At 39.9% G+C, this 16,776-nt stretch overlaps 1 long non-coding RNA gene across 1 annotated transcript; it reads left to right on the plus strand.

Annotated features, from left to right (window-relative positions):
* The first annotated feature begins 1,635 nt into the window (after positions 1 to 1,635).
* Positions 1,636 to 7,936, plus strand: LOC146286435 (uncharacterized). Its single transcript, XR_014758527.1, has 3 exons — positions 1,636 to 1,946; positions 4,540 to 4,658; positions 7,730 to 7,936. It is a non-coding gene; the product is annotated as an uncharacterized LOC146286435 (long non-coding RNA).
* The last annotated feature ends 8,840 nt before the right edge of the window (positions 7,937 to 16,776 follow it).

The following is a 16,776-nucleotide window of genomic DNA, read 5'->3' on the forward strand; positions in this document are numbered from 1 at the left end:
GGAGCATTAGCAACATTAGCAACAACATTTGCAAGCCAAAACTCTTTCTAGCGTGTGTATTGACAGGGAGAGCCTAACCTGTCAGCTGTGTTGTCGATGCCCTGAGAGAAAAAAGTAAGTGACCAGAGCTTGCCGTCAAGCAGTAGCTCTGGTCGTACTATGTGTATGACGTCAATGACATTTTTAAAAGCTTTTTAGAACATAAAGGCGACTTTAAAACAATCTAACAGCCAGCAGTGTTTTTTTTTTTTGCCTCTCCTTTCGAATTCAGAATTCAAATGTCTAGACAAAAAATAATATCCTGAGAAAAGTGGATTTTGAGGGGTACCGCTCCATAGACCTCCATTCATTCTGCACTCGCTCGTTAGCGCCCTCACATGGAACTTCAACCAGTTCAGAACCCGGAAGTTTCCCGAGAGTGGCAGTTCTCTCTATATTAGACATTCTCTGCCTGCATGTTCTTCTCCGCCTTTGACAAAATGAAGGCTCAATTGCTCTGTTTGAAAATCTCCCCCTAGTGACGTAGATAGGGGGAAGGTTACCTCCCCTCTCTCTGCTTTGCCCACCCAGATCATATGGCCCGCCCATGAGAAACTGAGCTACTACCGTGCAAGGGCGAGTGCAATATTGGTTTTTCCTGGAGAGACATCATGGCAAGCAAACAAACGATGCATAAAAGTTGCTCAGAGCTTGGATGTACAAATGCAAGCACACATTTTTTTTTGTTCCTTCATCCGAGCCTCTGCACAACCACTATCTCAATTTTATTTTCGCTGGAAATGCGCCGACACAACTTCCCAAAGTTTTGCATGTCTGCGCCAAACATTTCAGCAACAACTGTTTCCACAACTCGGGACAATACAAAGCTGGCTTTGCTGGCCGTCTGCAATTGAATACTGGATCAGTACCAACTCTCTTGGGTCCAGCTACAAACCTCGGACAAGTAAGTGAACTAACGCTACATAATTGTGTTGCTTTACTGTATATGTTTACCTAGCTTGTTACCCTAACATCAGCTCTGCAGCTAGCAGCTAACAGCCCAGTTAACGATTAATTCGCGATTTAAAGTCCGGAAAATATGTGTGTGAATACACACTGTAATGCGAGTGTTGTACCCTTCATTGTTATTTGGATAGCCGTTCTGCTGTTGTTGTATTGTGCTCCTCATTAGCATTTAAAGGTGGCATGACATGAAAACTTCATTTTATGAGGTTATTTAACATTAATATGAGTATAGCATAACCCTAAACGGGAAATGCTATACAACTCAAAATCACTCAGGAAATGCATGTCACGCTAACCCTATAGCTGCCATGCTGTTACGATGCGCCACCACTCGATTCTTCATTTAAAGGTGACATGACATGAAAACTTCATTTTATGAGGTTTTTTTAACATTAATATGAGTTCCCCTAGCCTGCCTTTGGTCCCCCAGTGGCAAGAATTTTCGATAGGTCTAAACAAAGCCCTGGGTGTTCTTCTCCGCCTTTGACAAAATGAAGGCTCAAACGCTCTGTTTGAAAATCTCCAAGTGACGTAGATACCAGAAAGGTTACCTCCCCTCTCTCTGCTTTGCCCGCCCAGATAATCTGGCCCGCCCATGAGAAACTGAGCTACAGTACCACCGTGCAATGGCAAGTGCGATATCGGTTTTTCCTGGAGAGACATTATGGCGAGCAAACAAACGAAGCACAACAGTTGCTCCGTGCTTGGATGTACAAATGCAAGCACAAGTCTTTATTTAATTCCTTCATCCGAGCCTCTGCACGACCAATATCTCAATTTTATTTTCGTTGGAAAAGCGCCAACACAAGTTTTGCATGTCTGCGCCAAACATTTCAGCCACTACTGTTTCCTCAATTTGAGCCAACACAAAGCTGGCCTTGCTGAAATTAAATTCTGGATCATTATTAAATCTCCTTGGTCAAGCTACAAACCTCGGACAAGTAAGTTAACTAAAGCTATATCATTTTGTTGCTTTACTGTATATGGTTACCTAGCTTGCTACCCTTAGAATGTGGCTGTAACATTAGCTCTGCAGCCAACAGCTGAGTTACTGTTGCTAACGTAAAGATAAATGCAAATGGCATCAAGTGTATGTGTGAATACAAAAGCTGTAACGCCAGTGTTGTACACTTCTTTGTTATTTGGATATTCGAAGCATCTTACAGCAACGGGGCTACGAGCCAGCTGAGTTACTGTCCTTAATGTATTTGGAAAATGTTATTTGGATAACCGTTCTGCTGTTGGTGTTATGGCGTGCGCGATATCCGCCTTTCCCCACATTGAAATGACTGAGTGTGCACCTCTGCAAACTAGGTTGATCAGATGAGAATGGCTAAATTCGAGGCATCTTACAGCAACGGGGGCTACAAGCCATTGATACATCCGTTGTAAACATTAGCGCATGTTGCCGCCCCTCTCCTCCTCATTAGCATTTAAAGCTACAGACACAGGAACAGCGAGTTCTGAGGAAAGCTGATTGTGGGACTACTTGTAGTGGCTATAATTCTGCACCATGGCTGAATTTTGGGAAAAAGACTTCAGATACAGTATTAGGGGACAACTAAGGCCTATATAAAGGCATCCAAAAACAGTATTTCATGTTTCCTTTAATCAGCAAGCTACATAGTTGAGATATTATTGTTGCTTTATACTTAGGCAATTTAGACGTTAGATGTTTCACTGTAGTTCCACGATTGTACTATTACTGTAGTATTGTAGTCCAGTAGTACCTACTACACTGTGGTATTTTGTTATTCACCGTGCCTGTTAGCTGAGATCTAGTTACTCTGCGATGAGGCAAGTAAATACAGACTAGTCCTTGACTCTGAACACCGACATATCTAGAACTGTGCACTTCTGATCTTCTATCATTTACTTTTGTATATGTACTATTTGTATGTCACTTTGGATTTTGGTGATTTTGGTGATTTTTTTCACAGTTCAAGCAATACAATTACAAAATAAACAAACATAATAGAGATAAATTTATATCGCTGTGCAGGAAGAGGCAAAAAGCCAACTGGGCTTATTTGAAGCCTCCACCTATATAATATTAAAATTAGGTCTGTCAAGCGATTAAAATATTTAATTGCGATTACTCGCATTATTTCATATAATTAATTGTGATTAATCACATTTAAATGCAAAATTATTAAATCTATTGAATCTGTTAAAATGTTACCCCAATAAATGATTTTTGGGTGGATATAACATTAAAAGGGTGTACTTCCGATTAGTGTTGTTTTTGGCGGCCTGTTTTAATGTTAGTCTAGTCTTTGTGTAAAGCTGTCATTTTAGTTTTTATTAGTTTTAGTCACGTTCATACTCTTTTTAGTCTAGTCAAGTTTCAGTTGACTAAAAGTATGAGCATTTTAGTCTTATTTTATTCACACTTATCCATGACTATTTTCGTCTATTTTTAATCAACGAAAACTGATGACATTTATGTCTAGTTTTAGTCTATGAAAACTGATGACATTTGGTCTAGTTTAAGTCAATGAAAATTGTATTTTAGTCTAAATTTAATCAAAACAAAGGTAGTCTAAGCAGTATAATAATCTTGAGAGGCATGCCCAAACCATTTGTTTAATGTAGGCCTAGAATAAGGTATTCAAAGTCATGTTGTTGATGCCAAATGACCACTAGGGGGCCCCCAAGAGCACTTTAAGTTACAGCTTAATTTAAAATTATATTATGTTAATGGTAATTATACAAATTTGCAATAAACTCAATATTATGTTTACCGGCTGGCAAGGAAGATAATTGCCTACTACTACTGTTTTAATAAATTATCTTGGGGGCCTGCCTTTGTACTCATACAGCAACAACGTTGTCGATTGTTAAAGAACAGAAAAGATCAGTCGGCAATCGCAATCTGACACAGCAAAAAGCCAAGTCACAAAAAAAGACATATTCCTCTGGTGTAGAGAAAAGAAAACAGAGGAAGAGAAAAAACAGCAAGATCAAGGTATGTTTTGCATGATTAATTCGTTTTTAACCATAAACATTTACTGTCTACAGACACATGCGACAAACAAGCCTTCAACGTTAGCTAGAGCTAGCTAGCTATCCTTTTAGTGTAACACTTAGACTAGCTAGCTAACAAAATATAGCTAACAATAAAAGCTAGATCCCCCCGTTAAAATGGGCATTTCCTTTGCTAGTATGCATTCACCTAGGTGGATTTACCTAGGCGAATGTATACTAGCTAAATACATTTCAAAATACATTTCGATTGCCATTGAACTTTCCTATAAGGTAGGTTTGCTAACTAGGCTACGTTGTGAGCTTACGTAAACTGGCTAGTTGACAGTTAAGCTCGCTAACAAAGCTAGCCTAGAGTAGCTTGCATAGATCCTACCCTTTTGGTGTCATTGTTATAATATTTCAATATCATTGTGCCTCAATTAGCTAGTTCTAGATTAAGAGTTGTGCTTTCAAGTGTACAGATGGCTTGCTGCTGTGTAAAATCATTTTTGTTGTTAAATGAATATTCTGATCCGTCTACTATGTACTCATATGAATCTTCCCTAGGAGCACTGTTGAAATATTTTGGAGCTGGGCCACTACCAACGCCTCCTGCCCCGAAGTGCCAGTGCTACAGTTGATGATACAGCAGGTCCGTTTTCAACAATCCCAGATCAGTATATATTGTAGGTATTTAATTTAATATCAGTTTTGTAAGAAATAAGAAAATACTTATTGTACTTATTTGGAGTTTGTTTTGCACTTTTGCACATTGCTAGTTTAAACCATAAGCTATTAAAGTGGTTAACTTGTGTACAGTACAATAGATGCATTGTCTGGTTTATTTAGCTACTTTTCAGTATACCACATTCGGTACACCACTTAGTACTGTAAGACTTTGAATACTTAGTTCAAATCATCACATGACCAATCTGGGTTTGCTTCTTTTAAAATTAAAAACTGTATAAGGGCGAAATAAATCAATGTTATCATGTAAGCAACATAACTAATAACATTGCTAATTAGAGCATTAGATTAATAGTGTGAGGTAGGGTTGGTAATGAATAATCGATGATCGATTAATTGTCATTAAGAATTCATTAGAATAAAAATCCAAGCCTAATGAATAATCGTGATCGTATTGCCGCCCATAATGAAAACAACATCTTCCAGTATATTGCGCGAGCGCGACTTCCTACAGCAGACAAGCAAAGATGAAGCGGGCTAGGAGAAGTGCAGTGTGGGACCATTTCTCAAGGAAAGATAAAGTCTACTGCAGTTACTGTGACGCTGTATTTACTTACCATAGTTCAACGTCTCCGCTAATATATTATTTAACAAATATAAATTCCAGCGGAGGTCTACAGCAGCAAACCATTCAGGCTACACTAGCTAGGAGGACGTGTGATGACAAGCGAGCTAACGAAAGTAGGCTAGCCTGTAAGGTAGCTATAGCCTACATCTTGCTAATAAGTTGCCACGACTGTCAGTTTAAAACAATGATTTAATATGGCATTAAGACATGTTTTGTTATTATTCTTGTGTATTTGTGTCCAGTCTGATGACCAGTCAACTACGCTCATAGTTTTACATTAAGTAGCGTAGTTAAAGGTTAAAACTAAATTGTCAAATAATTAGGCTTCCGCCAGCGTCGAGAAGCCTGACATTTAAAAGGATGGATTTAACCGTGTATATTTCTTTTGAAAATTATTTTCCAATGTTATTTGTCAAAGTCTATGCAGTTGCCAGGCAGTGATGCGTTGCAATCGCTATCTGTTAAAATCTGTCTGATGGCATAATGCGCTGTGAGGGGGGGGGGGGGGGGGGTCATACCTTAGCAAATAATCGATTAATTGTTCAATAACGTAATTAATAATCAAACATCAAGTCCCATCCCTAGTGTGAGGATAACCAAGCATTAAAAATCATCAATAATATATGCGTCACAGGGGGGCCCCTAAATCAATTCTGCTTAAGGCCCCATAAAGGCTTGGGCCGGCCCTGTTCCCAGGGTCAAAAAGAAACCTGTGTTAACTTTGACAGCCCTAATTAAAATATTTTACAAAATGACAAACATAAAATGAAATAGGCCTATACATAAAATAAACAACAAAATAAAATTATATAATTGCGGGGATTGTGTTTGAGTGCATGTGTGTGCATGTGAAAGTAAGCTCGGCTTGTGTTTGTTCAGGGTTCTTGGATTATACCCCTGTGGTATTTCCTAAAGGAATGGGAATGCTAACTGAAACAACTATAACTGTAGATAGAACAGCAAAATAAAGAAATTAACAAAATAACAAAAACATGATTTTTTTTTTCTTATGTGGGAAAAATCCTTCCATAATTTGGGTCCCCTAAATCTAATAGAAAATTGACCTCTGCTTGTCAGTAATTTAGGAGGATGAAGATGTGAAGATTGACGAATGTAGTATGAGTGAATCTGTGAATTGACTTTGAAGTAAGTCTTGAAATGGTCAGGAATATTTCCATCAACTCAAAGTATCTTCTACATAAAAATGCAAGTTAAAGAGATATTAACATCATAAATAGATGTTCGATTTGAGATATCATTGGATATCATGGATTGTCAGTAAATGCATTCATTCAGTGGTTCTCAAGCCTGTCCTCAGGGACCCCATGTCCTGCATGTTTTAGATGTTTCCCTGCTCCAACACACCTGATTCAAATGCATGTTCGTTACCAGGCTTGTACAGAGCTAGATAACAACCCTTTTATTTGAATCAGGTGTGTTGGAGCAGGGAAACATCTAAAACATGCAGGACAGGGTGTCCCTGAGGACAGGGTTGAGAACCACTGCAATTCATTGTCAAATTGAAAAATATTCACTGATCAATACTGAAAATAAAGTTTATATTGTTTATATATAATATAATGATAATATATAATATAGCTGCAAGCAGCAATGCGGTTCCTCCTCAAAATGGCAAAATATTATAAAAATGTACATTGTAGAAGGTCAAGAGATGGACAACGGACTCTATACGGTGGCCTTGAAGTGCAAAACACACCCACTAATACGAATACATCCCCCAAATAAAAACACTCCCCCCAAATACGAGTCAACTCCCCCCAAATAGGATGACTTGTTCGCCTCCCCTCAAATACAAAGACACACTCCTCCAAATGGGAAACACCATTACATTAACTCCAGGGTAACTCAGGGTAGGTACACTTTCGTCGCTGATTGGATGCACAGTAACTAACAGGAAATAAGAAATTAATCGACAGAGGGATGAAATGCGATAATGACAGAGTTATGTGCACCAGGACAATTGTTTGGCTATCAAAGCATGTGAAAGTACTTATGCAAAAGTCTAAATTGCGTGTTGAACATAAAAATCGATAGCCAAACAACTATCCTGGTCAAAGTAACTCGTTTTGACTCATATTTAGGGAGAGTGTTTTCATTTGGGGGGTGTACTCGTATTAGTGGGTGTGTTTTGCACAGGGCCAACTTATCTCTATCCTATCTGCTACAATCAACTGTTGAGATTATATGAATAGAAAGGGCAGTATATTAGCTTTGGTCAGCTTTGGGACAAAGTTTAAGCAGCTGTAATTCAGTCATTGACACATAGACAATGTGGACATTGAATTCTGCCATATTGTCTTGTATTCATTTTTGCTAAATATTGCTTTGAAAGACATGTATCCTACACATCCACAACAAATGTAAGTTTTCTACACACATGATGCAAGAAATCTGATGCGCTGTTTTTTTTCACTCCCGTAGGACAACTACTGTTAGACGCGTTAGGCGACGTCTGGGCGGACCACCCATTGTGTGTTGGAGAGGGCGCCTTAACCGTGTGCCAGCTTATAGGGTGGATAGGCGGCAGGAGTGTCTTCTTTTCTGTTCTTTCATTTGGTTCCGTCCAGCTTTGATAAAACCCTTTGATTCACTGTACACCTTTGCCCGTGTGTCCTTGCTCGCACCCACGACTCTATGCCCTTTTCACTGTCCGCTGGTAGTCGCTGAGCAGTGAGCTGTCGGTCCCCACCCTCCGGGGTGGCGTACGTAACATCAGTATCATGACCAGTGCCGCTGCTAGCCATTTTGGTGCCCGAAGCATAATTCCCTTATGATGCCCCCACCCCACTGTTTTTGCCAGTTTAACTTTCTATTACCAAACACATAGCTCCATACCAATAACACAATAGCAGCATCACAATGTAACACCTATTCAGAGGTGGTGGTTCTCTGCTGTGTATCTGTCCTTAAACTGCTGGTTGAGGGTGGTTAATCAGGGTTTGGTACTGTTGTGGCCTGCTGGCCGGCTGGGGTTGATGTGTGCCTGAACTGCTTGGAGATGGTTAATCGTCGCCTGTATCTTCCTCTTGGCCATGTGCTCCTCCTTGTGCTACTCCTTTTTGGTATAAGGAATCTTATACTAAAATGTTTTTCTAAACATTTAAAACTGAAAGCATGCAGCGAAGGAGCTCTCCACCTTTATTATTTATTCATAAACGAGTATTTGTGTGCATAAGTAAGTTCTCCAAAGTTGTGTTTTCTGTTGCCTGTGGAATATTTTTGTGGAACGTCCTTTTGGGACTAGTTTTGTTTTGAGTACCACTTTTTGCTATTCTTTCCCTACCTATGGATTATTGCTCGAACTGATTAAAACATATTCAGCATCTCCAGTTCTAAGTGCGTCTTACTGTTGGGTTCACCATCCTCCAGTGGCTCAAAGAGTGTGAGTCAGACCCTTACACGGGAGATGCGAGTTCGAGTCCTGGCTCTGACACGGAGTGTATGCATAGGCTAACCATTACATTAGCAGCAGGTATTTAAGAATTTAAGAATGATTAAACATTAATTGAACTTACCTGCAAGTGATGCATGGCCATGGCACAGTGCGTTATGCGCGTTGTGGGAGCGGCGGCACTGATCATGACAGTCCCAAAGGCTGTGGTTGTATTTAAACCTATGACCTTGCCGGCCACCCAAGCACTCGCCAATATTCATACAAGAATTCTCTGAACTGTTATCACTATGTGTCACTAGATATGACAAAGTAGTTTTAAACGGAGACTTAAATATCCAAGTAAATAAAAAAGCCGACCCAAGAACTATTGAGCTCTTAAATCTCCTAGACAGTCTCAATCTAACTCAACACATAACAGACCCAACACACCGGCACGGAAACACAGTAGATCTAGTGATAACAACTGGATTAAATATCAATAATATCCCAATAACTGATCTACCCCTCTCAGACCATCATTGTATACTTTTTAATGTGGAAATTATCCCAACAAAAACCACAAAAGAATTCTTGGTCCAAAGAAGATACTTAGACGATACAGCTATGATGAAATGTTCTGAACAATTTGCTCTATGTGAACCAACTAATTATGATTGCTCTCTGAATGAAATGGTAAAGAACCTCAATGATGCACTATTATCTGTGTTAGACTCTGTTGCACCACTGAAAACCAAAAAGAAGTCCACAAGCAGAACCTCCCTATGGCTGAGAAATAAAAATGTTAGTGAAACGAAAAGAAAATGCCGTGCAGCAGAGAGAAAATGGAGGAAAACAAAGATCACCATCCACTACAATATCCAAAAAGACACACTAACCACCTACAACAAAACCATCCATCTAGCGAGGAGAGAATATTTTTCCAACATTATTACAGAAAATGGCAGAAACTCCAGAGTTCTTTTCTCCACCATTGACCAGCTGCTAAACACTGTCCCTACCCCCCCGCCATCCTCAGCAGTTAAATGTGAAGAGCTTGCTTTGTTCTTCAAGAACAAAATAACTTTGATCAGAGCTAGTACTAGTAATAGCGGGGTCGAAACTGACATCAGTAGATTCTGCAACATAACCATGAGCACATGTACCTGTATCACACTTAGTGAAATTTCAAAAATTGTAAGTGAATCTAACTCCACAACCTCAGATATTGATCCTATACCCACAACATTCTTTAAGCGAGTGTTTAATAGTGTCTCAGGTCCGGTGCTAGAGATTCTAAACACATCCCTTAGAACTGGCGTCTTCCCAGATGCCTTCAAAACAGCTGTTGTAAAGCCCCTATTAAAGAAACCCAAATTGGATAACAGTCTACTTGCAAATTACAGACCAATATCAAACCTTCCATTTATTAGTAAAGTACTGAAAAAGATAGTTTCAGTCCAACTAAATTATTTTCTTGAAGAAAATAACATTCTGGAAGTCTCGCAGTCAGGTTTCAGGAAATATCACAGTACTGAAACTGCTCTCACCAAAATAATTAGCGACTTCAGACTAAACTCTGATGCAAATAAAGTCTCTATCCTTATCCTTTTAGATCTCAGTGCAGCATTTGATACCATTGATCACAACATCCTAATCAATAGACTGGAAAAGCTTATTGGGTTCACGGATAGTGTATTGAACTGGATGAAATCATATATCACAGGAAGGAAGTTTTATGTTAGTTTAGGAGACCATAGGTCTAAGAAACATGAGAACTGCTACGGGGTTGCTCAAGGAAGCTGCCTAGGTCCATTACTTTTCTCTTTTTAGATGTTACCACTCGGTGACATAATCAGAGAACATAACATGAATTTCCATAGCTATGCGGACGACACACAACTATATATATCCACTGAACCCAACGATGCAGCGGCCATCAATTCCATTACCAGCTGCCTGTTGGCAATAAACAAACGGATGAATGATAACTTTCTTAAATTAAATGAAGACAAAACTGAAGTCCTACTATGTGGCCCCAAATCCAAAAGAGAGATGCTTACTAAGAATTTAGGAAGTTTAACCCCCTGGCTTAAAACAGAGGTGACAAGTCTCGGTGTAATCCTGGACTCAGATTTGAATTTCAACTCCCACATTAATAAAGTGACCAAAACTGCTTTCTTTCACCTGGAAAATATAGCAAAGGTACGACCATTCATAGACCAAAATGATGCAGAGAAGTTAATTCATGCTTTTATATCCAGCCGGCTGGACTACTGTAACGCACTTTTTGCTGGTCTTCCCCCAAAAAACACTGAAAGACTACAGCTCATTCAAAATTCTGCAGCTAGATTATTAACCAAAAGTAAAAGGAGAGAACACATTAGTCCTGTCCTAGCTACTTTACACTGGCTCCCTGTTACCTTCAGAATAGACTTTAAGGTCCTATTCCTCACATACAAAGCTCTACACGGACAAGGACCTAGCTACATTGCTAACTCTCTTATAAACTACACACCAGCTAGAACACTGCGATCATCAAATGCAGGCCTATTAGAGGTCGCCGGAAGCAGCCATAAGAAGATTGGTGATGCTGCCTTTGCCAATTATGCCCCAAAACTATGGAATAAATTACCCATAAATATTAGAGAAGCAAATACGCTAGACATTTTTAAAAGACAGCTTAAAACCTACCTTTTTACCAAAGCATTTAACTAATTTTTTTTTCTCAGAAGGGCATTACAACTGGTAGTAGTTATATTATTGTTTTTACAGATTTGCTTTGTATTCCCGCAAAGATTGCGGCTTGTGTTTGACTTGCACTATTGCTTATGTGTTACATTTTATCCATTTTGTTGAGTTATTGTATTTTGTTATTCTGTAGTTTTTATTATTATTATAATTTTACTTTATTTTAGTTTTTTATTTTATTTTAATTTTAATTGAGAAACGACAAAGACTGCAAGAGTGCATGTGTTTGGAAACCGCAAGTGCAGCTCGGATCTAAGACGGATTCGAGAGACTGCAGATAGAGTGCGGCTTGTCTGGTTTGTTATATGTTTGGAAACTGCACGAGGCAGCTCGGATCCAAGACGGATTCGAGAGACCGCAGATAGAATGCGGCTAGTCTGGTTTGTTATATGTTTTAGATCTATTACTTTTATCACTGGTATTATTGTTTTTGTTGATTTTATGTAAAGCACCTTGAGCTGCAATTCCTGTATGAAATGTGCTATATAAATAAAGTCTTACTTACTTGCACTTTGCAGTACACTGTCTTAGCCCATTGATCTAAAGCTTGGGAACAGTCACCTGTTTGAGGGGGGAAAAAAAGGGGAGAAGGCAGGGAGAAAGAAAAAGAGGAAAAAGGGAGAGAAAAGGGGGGAAAGAGAGAATGGGGAAAACTTGAGTCCTTATTCATAAATTAAACGTTTTTAACCCATTATATTTTAAGAAAATACAGAAAACACCAGAAATGCAGAGTTTTACAGCATGGGGCAGAGGTAGAATGGAACCACTGTTCTGCGGTTCGCGTCCCACCTACGGCACCTTTGACTATTTTTAATAACCAACCACTTGAGTTTCCAAGTGTTTATGTTATCAAAATGTAACAATTTAAGCTTGATGGAGATACATTGCAAATTAGGTGTAATTTTAATGGCATTTGTATCCCTCAAACTGTGTGGCTTTTGAGCTTTGTATGCTCTTATCTGAAGCTCTGCCTATTCGCACATTACTCCCACACCCTGTTTTGTTTCTGCACTTACCGTATCAACATTTGCATGATCCGTATAATTAAATGTTTTAAAACAACATGTGCAAGCAAGCGTTTCACACAAAGCACTTTTTGCTGCTCGTACTTCTTGTAGCCTTGTCGTATTTGGTTAGAAAGAGTAGTGATTAGGAAATAAAGAAGGACTAACCAACAAATAGTTGTTAATAAATAGAAACATTTATTAACAAGTGCAAAAATGGACAATGAACAACAACAACAACTAATTAAAACTATATACAGGCAAATTATATGCTAAATTACACTATTTACACAATGAAAACGATATACACAGGGAACATATAAGCATTTACTATATCTTAACAATGAAAACTATATACAAAGGCCTAAATAATTAACATGTATTTTTCTCCTTCAGCCACCGCTCTCTGGAAAGAGTTCTGGCCACACTTCCAGCATTTGTTGGCCTCCACTCTTCTCTGTAGGCACGGGGATCTGGACCAGGAGCAGGACGAAGCTGGGTGGTGCAGGAAGAGGGTGGGACAAAATGCAGGGCTTGGGGGACCATCAATGGAGAGGGGGCAGAGGTTGGCCTCATACCAGGGGCTTTGGAAACAAAAAGCGCAGTGGGGATGGCAGCAGGGCGATGGGTGATATGGGTAGGGTGAGGGGCAATGGGGGTAGGGTGCAGCATGATAGGGATGGGAGTGGGGACTCCAAGGGCAGCTGAAGGCACGGTTATGGCAGTAACCTGCCAGCATTGGTCGGACCGCTGGAGGTGGTGTTGGGGCTGCACAAATTGCCCGCCTCTTGGTCTTTGCCTGCCCTGCTGTGCTTTGTGGCAGGTGTTAGGTGTGGGCTGCTCACTGGTGTTGAGGTGGAGCAACAGCGGGCAGACGATGGCAGGCAGGAGAGGCTCGGCAGCCAGACAAAGGACCTGGCAAGTTTATGCCCTGTAGCAGCACAGCCAGATCCTACCTCTTCATCCTGCGGTTGAACCACTGTGAGAGGGTCGACTGGTTCACCTCTACCAGCTGCAGGGTAGTGCCCTGCATTATGGCCCCATTCCCCAGAATACACTGCAGGACATTGCAGTAGTCCTGTAATATCAGTTGGAATACCAGAGTCCACCTGGACATGCAGCTCTTTCCCTGCTTCCTGGGACTCTTGTGGACCCCCCCCACACACACACACACACACACACAATCCTAGGCAAAATGTCCTAATATTTGTCACTACCCAATATGTCATTGTAAACATAACTATGTAATTTGAAATGAAAAAGCACTCAGATCACTGAGACACGTTATCGCTTGTTTTTACATTTCTTTGTCTCACAATGGTTTCATCCACTTCCTCCCAGCCCCCCCCACCCCGACCCCCTTGTTGAAAGACCCGAAAAAGGATTCGTTCTTATTAATGAACGGGATTCAAAGAACCGAGTCCGTAAACTTCCACTAGTAGGTGCTAGCTATTGTTCAGAGTCTATTTATGACCACAAATGTTGAATCATTACAAGCAGTGATTACCTATCAATAATCCTGTGGTAGGCCTAGTCATTATGGGTCCTAAATATACATTACAACGTAGGTAATGTGTTACAGCACTACTTTTGATGTCCCCCCTCAGAAATTGCTCTTGAGAAAATGTCATGTAATTGTCCCCCCAAAAAGTATTTGATATTTTTGCCCTTTCTTTCCCGTTTATTTGGTAAACTCGTTTTCTGATTTATTTTATATTTTGCCTCACGGCTTGGACGCATCAAAAGTAAAAAAGCTACTTCTGTCGTGAAGCTGCGCGAAGGCCCGTGTCTGGGATGCTTCTGAAACGCAGAGCGTCTGGTGTGAACTGCACCATTGACTAGAATGTCTAGATTGACTAGATTGGCCAGCTACGACAGTCGCGTCGCAGGCATACCGTGCCGCAGACGCGTCCGGTGTAAATAGTGGATGAATGTCATGATGTACAAGACATTTTTAATGTTCCCTAAGGTCTTTCTGAGGTACTGATAATGAACGTCACAGCCTATTTGGGACGTTATAGGTATATTCCTAACGTTCCCCATTCACACATTATAAATGTACCTGTAATGTCCCAAAAATGCAACATTCAGTACCTCTGAATGACCTTAAGGGAACATTATGAATGTGCCTCTGTAACGGTGAGCGTAGGAGGGACCAAAGAGCAAAGAGACGACGCAGGATAGCAGGAACACAGACGGCAGCAAAACATACGTGATATCAGAACAGCAACAAACAAGAACTGTAAACAAAACAGGGACTTAAGAACTGATTAAAACAGAAACCAACCAAAACAGACATTCAACAAGACACAGGTCTTGTGTCAGATTAACCAAGGAGCACATACAATATATGGAACATAATGTCCTATACATTTTGTCAACAAGGTGGTAGTCAGGGAAAACGTGCAGCTGTTACTACTTTGAAAACTGTAAAAGAGTGTGATAAGGTAAAATCCATGGGCCAGGTTTTGTAGAAGTATTGTAAGGAGGAGAACGGATAGACAATTCTGCAGCGATGGAAATCCCAAACAGAGGGCTTGTTAGGGGGCACTGAAAAAAGTCATCGGAGCACAAGATCAGGGCTGAGACAGGAAAGCTTGTTAGCTGCAGCATGCTAGCCAAGATGGTGTCTCATTATAGAAAAGCACCACAGCCTACTTGGGCCTTGCTGCTCTGTCCAGAAGGCTGCATGTGCATAGAGATGGTGATGTGGTCATCCGTTTTAAGGGAATAATTACAGAGTGGTTTAATCTGGTAATAAGATAGGTACTGTATATGTAACAAATCATTGAATGTTTGAAGCTACGTTAAAATCAACCGTGACCCACAAAATGATTATTTCAGTAAGTTAAATAATTCAGTTGAGTATATCTTTTAAAAGTATACATTCTACAACATTTACTTGTATACCATAGTTTATTTCATTGACAGAGTATCCTTCTCTTAGAGCACCACCCACTGGCCATCAGATTATTTTCAGGTCAGGTGAATTTCAATATTTAGAGATTATCGGATCAAAATATACTACTGCTGAAATGCAGTAAATAACAACCCTATTATGTTCCTTGATTGTGTATTCTTATTACTTGTATTAGAAATAAAACATACAATACATCAAAAAATGAACTCAGAACCAAGAACTTGAGACTAATGTACAGGAATTATTTTGCCATTTTATTTTTTTCACATTATTGCTTTACAGTAAAATGCATCAGTTGGATATGTCCAGTATAGCAAGACAATACATTCATATAAGTTATACAGATGTCCTCAGTAATGTTTCATAGTAAATAACTTCACATTAAATATTTTAGAATTGTTTTATTTCATTATTATTGTTGACAAATGACTTCCACATCACATTGAGCTCACAGTGCATCAGGTCGCATTCATTCAAGAGAATTACATACGGTCCCTCTCCATGTTCTGTTGCCATATTTAAAATGTTTATGTGTGTGCACTTAGTAGTACACGTTTCCATACACTATATTATGCAGAGCTACAACATTTATGGCATCTGAATTCTACCTTTTTAAAAAGAGATTTGATAAACATATGCGGCAGCAAACCGGTGAGATAGTTGATGGTGGTGGTGGTGTGTGTTGGATGAGGGGTATAAACAGAGGATCGGTGTTACTTGCTTTAAAGTCATTACTCTAGACCTGGAAACAAGAATGTGACCACACAGGTGAACACAGTACACCCACCTGCTCAAACCAATAACATGAACTGAAATATACTAAATCAACAAAACCACAAACATTCCACATTCTGAATCAACATAGGTACAGTACATTGCCCAAGGGCCAAAGTGAGCATTCATTGCACATCATAGAAGTTCAAAAATATATAGTATGTATGTACAGAAGATTCACCGAAAAGATTGAGAATGCAGCAATTGTAATAATAAATTAACGATACTCAGAATGGCACTGGTAGAGAATACCCTTTCACACATCTAAGGAGGGAAAAAAACAGTGAGGGGGGGACAAAGTTGAAGGTCAAGCAGTACACATATGGAGCGTGGTGGAGGGTGGAATCATAAAGAGAGCACTCAGGTTGTACAACGGGTTTGTGTGTGTGTGTGTCTGAGGGGGTCAGGTTACTGTTCTGGTAGCTGTTCTGGACCTGTGCAATCACCTCCTTCCAGAGGGCGGCAATCAAACCCCCACAGAGTAGCAGCTTAGGAGGTCCGTGCAACTGAGAAAGCATGCTCCTGGTCCGAGTCCATCAAAATAGAATGAGAAGGTCTCCAAAGTTTCCTCTCCAGGTGGAGTATGGAAGGAGTCCAGAGGACAGTGGGGTAAACCACATTTAGCCTGCGTGTGTCCCCTCAGCCGGAA

Source organism: Hypomesus nipponensis, chromosome 6 (genome assembly GCF_054491055.1).
Source record: "Hypomesus nipponensis isolate SF chromosome 6, ASM5449105v1, whole genome shotgun sequence".
NCBI classification, from domain to species: Eukaryota; Metazoa; Chordata; class Actinopteri; order Osmeriformes; family Osmeridae; genus Hypomesus; species Hypomesus nipponensis.